Below are 3980 nucleotides of genomic sequence, written 5' to 3'. Positions count from 1 at the left end.
CGATATATGATGTCGCCTACATCTCGACATGAGTGAAAACGCACCTTCACTCGGCGGACTCGCCGACTCGGTCGAGTCGGCCCTTTCAGGGCTGCGTTCGGAAATGTCCCGAGTGCACATGAGTACACTCCCTTCTCTTTCTATTTTAGCGACTAAGAAAGAGAAGGGAGTATACTCATGTGCACTCAAAACGTTTCCGAACGCAGCCCAAGTTTTCCAAAGAGCGTACGCGCGCATGTGCATTTTGCATATGTAGGTTATGTATACTGTCTTTGCACAATCCGCGTTACTGTCGAAGTGAGAGGAAAACCTGGAGAACATATATCTCGCAGTCTCGCTATGCCTGGCTTTGTGTGAACTGTGAACTGTGAAGTGTTATCTGTAATATTGCGATATTGCATTACTGACTGGGGTGACTCTCGATGAATAGCATGGTATAGCATTCATTAAATTATAGTAAGGGCCAATTTCACCAACTACGGTTAGCTTAACCGACGGTTAAAGTTAACAGGATTTACCAAGAATTATAAATAAATCCACCCTGCTAACTTTTAACCGTCGGTTAAGCTAACCGTGGTTGGTGAAATTGGCTCTTTAACACGCGATCGATTATATACGCACATCTTTTTTAATACTATTTTATTTTCTTATTTTTCAGTTTCTTCAGTTCCTCTTTTTTTAAGTGAAATTAAATTTATGCTTTTAACCAAGCAAGATAGCTGTGAGTGAATGAAAGGTCGTAACTCACGGCCTTACACAAAGATCATAACAAATTGAAAGATCCGTTCCTTTGACCTTTGACCCAATGGATTTCTGACTCTGATTTGAGTCGTAGTACCACGGCGATTTATATCCGTTACGAGATTCGAATGGTTCGATCTCGGCCTTCATGATCTTCCTGCGTATACCTCGTTTAAGGATGTATCACTGGTACAATCTTAGACAAAAGTGCATGAAATTTGAAATACTTGAATATCTACGCCTAACGCATAGTAAATCTAGATGTAAGATACTCAAATGATAGTAGGAGTCTTATTTTTACTCCTACAAAGGTATTTTTTACTTTACAAATGTTTTTTCCAGTATTATTTGCGATTTTTGTAATTTATGAGCCTAAACTTTTGGCAGTAAATATGCCCTGATTTCAACTTTATAACGTCAAATTATTAATAAAATTAATAATTAATTATTAATTATTAATTAATTATTAATTATCATTAATTATTAATTTATTTCTTTAAAACGGTGTAGTGAAGACAATTGAAACTTGACAGATAGTTTCATCTATTCGTATACTAAATGTATAAAAAAATTCCAAATATTGGTAGCGCTCCTTCAACATTTTTTTAGCTGTTTTATCCGTCAAAATCGTCTCTTCCCATAAAAATACGTGTAAAATCAGTGAAAATTAAAATCGTTATATCTCAGCAACCGTTTAGTGGATTTGTTTCTACTTTTTTTGTAGCACATCAGGAAGACTAAAAGAACATTCTTACAAATTTTTATCCACTTGGTAGCGCTTTGAAAATAGATGCAATACATCCTTAAGAGGTTCCCTGTTTAAAGGAATTAGGAAAGTTTAAGGATTAAAAGTCCGCAAGGTTGTTTAATAATCCGTTTAAGAGGTTAAAAGAAAGAAGTTCATAAAGAATTTTAGAACTGGAACACGTGTCGTATTGCCCAAAGGAGAAGCAGAAGGCACTTAATTTCCCTCACCCAAGAGATAACAGAAAAAAGGCTGCGATTTGCTTGACTGCACGGTAATGGCGATGTTTTATTTGATCTCTATGTATGGACATACTGTTTCTCAGTAAGAATAAAAAAATATGTTAGACAAAATTATGGTAGATAAATTTATAGTGTAACACTCGATTGTCTTACCGATTTGTTTGAAACAGATTTATTTGATGTATTTTTGTTGTAATCGCAACAGATAAAAATGGTACAAGAGTAACAATTTTTAAAACAAATTCCTTTTCTACACATTAAAATACATAAATAAGTTTCCAAAAGCTCGGCGAAGAAAGTGTTATGTTATATATTTTTCTCATATTCAGTGCTTAAGAAAAACTGTTACATTTAGATGATATATTAAACCAATATATTGAATTGTTTATGATATATAAGCACAAGGTGTTGCAAGAATTCTGACGATGTACTATAACAATGTATTCCGTAATACAAATCGTGAGAAAATATAATTTAATCACAAAATTTGATTAGACTAATATAATATATATTCTTGAACTATGTTCCAGAACCACGCTCTTAATGCTCGAGCGTGATTCTATCTTTGTTACTTACAGAAAGTTGACCAAGGACAGAACATGTTCATAGCGCTAAGAGCGTGGTTCTGGAACGCAGCCGTGGTAAAATTTGTTTTTGTAAATATTTTTTTCCAGATTCTCTTTTCATTACTACATAGTTAAAAATAAAACTATTTCCATGTATTTAATTGTTGAATTTGATGATGGAATATTTGCTATTCCAACTATTTGGTTAAGTGCAGACAAGACAAAATGTAAATGGCCTCCATATGATGAAAGAAAAATTTTAAAAGCTGTCTCTAAAAAGAAAAACTTAATGAAAATTGGAAATTCTTAAGTGTCATAACAATTTTTGAAACTGCAGGTAAATAAATATTAAGTTTTTATTATACGCATTATATACTACACAAATGATGAAAATACCTGTTTTATTACAGCTGATTATGATAATGCTATAAAAAAGTGTTCTTAGCAGAACAGCTGACTGATATTAGTGATTCAGAAAATGCAAGAAAAACTAGAAAATCTCGTGCACGTATTCAATATAGTGATAATTCTGACAGTGAAGGACATCCTCCAAAAAAAAAGATCAAAAAGAATTGAAAGTACTGGAAAAAAAGCAATTAGATCCGACATCCAATATCCAAAGTTTCCTTCAGTATCCAGCATCAACAGATCACCACTTACTAGTATCAAAAATGGTAATTATATATTTAAAAATTGTACACAAGTACGTAGTATACTGTGATCAGTACACTTCTAAACGCTGCATAAATTTGTCATGTATAATTCTTTTTGTTTAAACATGATATAACTTTTCTTTTATTGATTCTTATTATAGATAACTCAATGTTGAGAAAACATAATGTTGACACATTAATTGAACAAGAAAAGAATACTTCTGTGAAAGCATCCGACATTAGAGATACTTCTCAACAGACATAGATCATACCATTTTAACAAATAATGAAAAAATTGATGGTGAGTTATACATAAAAGTAGAAATTGACAAAAAAATTTTTAAACATTTATAGACCTACAAAATTTATAGACCTATAAAAATTATTTATAAAGATGGAAAATATTGTATTATTCTTACAAATATTAATAATCTACTAAAATGTTAATATAATTAACTTATTTTCTTGATTTTTATTATAGATAATGCAATATTGACAAAACGTAATGTTGACACCACAATTGTTCAAGAAAAGAATCCTAGGAAAGCATGTTACATTAAATAGATATAGATCATACATTTTTAACAACTAATGAAAAAATTGATTACTTAATTGGTAAGTTATACATAAAAGTGAAAGTTGGCATAAAAAAAATATTTTAATATTTTAATTATAGAACTACAAAAATTATGTATAAAAAAGGAAAATCTTATTCTTGGAAAAATAAATAATTTAAAACATTTCAATAATATGAATAAATCAGGACATATAGATCGTAACACACACGGAGAGAAAAAATAGGGAGTAATCCCATAGAGTTACTCTCCTAAATATCACATGGGCGCGAATCGAGCCTAAGGTCCGACTGCGCCAGTAACTGTACCGGTGGCGCCACCGATTTTCTACTGACAAATCATTGCACTAATATTTCCAGCGAGCTAACCGGAATTTTTCAGTATCGCTCATGGAGCTCATGGAATAACTTCGGGTCGTCAAGTTCGTATGTATATATACAGGATAATAAATTTAAATA

General features: G+C 31.7%; 1 long non-coding RNA gene across 6 annotated transcripts; it reads left to right on the top strand.

Annotated features, from left to right (window-relative positions):
* The first annotated feature begins 69 nt into the window (after positions 1–69).
* LOC112465543 lies at positions 70–3959 on the top strand. Of its 6 annotated transcripts, none has more exons than XR_003042035.1 (7): positions 71–434; positions 659–1760; positions 2403–2631; positions 2705–2968; positions 3109–3248; positions 3429–3562; positions 3711–3959. It is a non-coding gene; the product is annotated as an uncharacterized LOC112465543 (long non-coding RNA). The 6 variants fall into 6 exon arrangements; XR_003042036.1 differs by lacking the exon at positions 3711–3959 and adding an exon at positions 3624–3652; XR_003042039.1 differs by lacking the exon at positions 3711–3959 and having other exon boundaries at positions 74–434; positions 659–930; positions 1466–1760; positions 3429–3617.
* The last annotated feature ends 21 nt before the right edge of the window (positions 3960–3980 follow it).

This window comes from Temnothorax curvispinosus, unplaced genomic scaffold (assembly GCF_003070985.1).
Source record: "Temnothorax curvispinosus isolate PA1 unplaced genomic scaffold, ASM307098v1 QBEX01015313.1, whole genome shotgun sequence".
NCBI lineage: Eukaryota > Metazoa > Arthropoda > Insecta > Hymenoptera > Formicidae > Temnothorax > Temnothorax curvispinosus.
The sequence above is the reverse complement of the archived record's forward strand: the minus strand, read 5'-3'. Positions and strand labels throughout refer to the sequence as shown.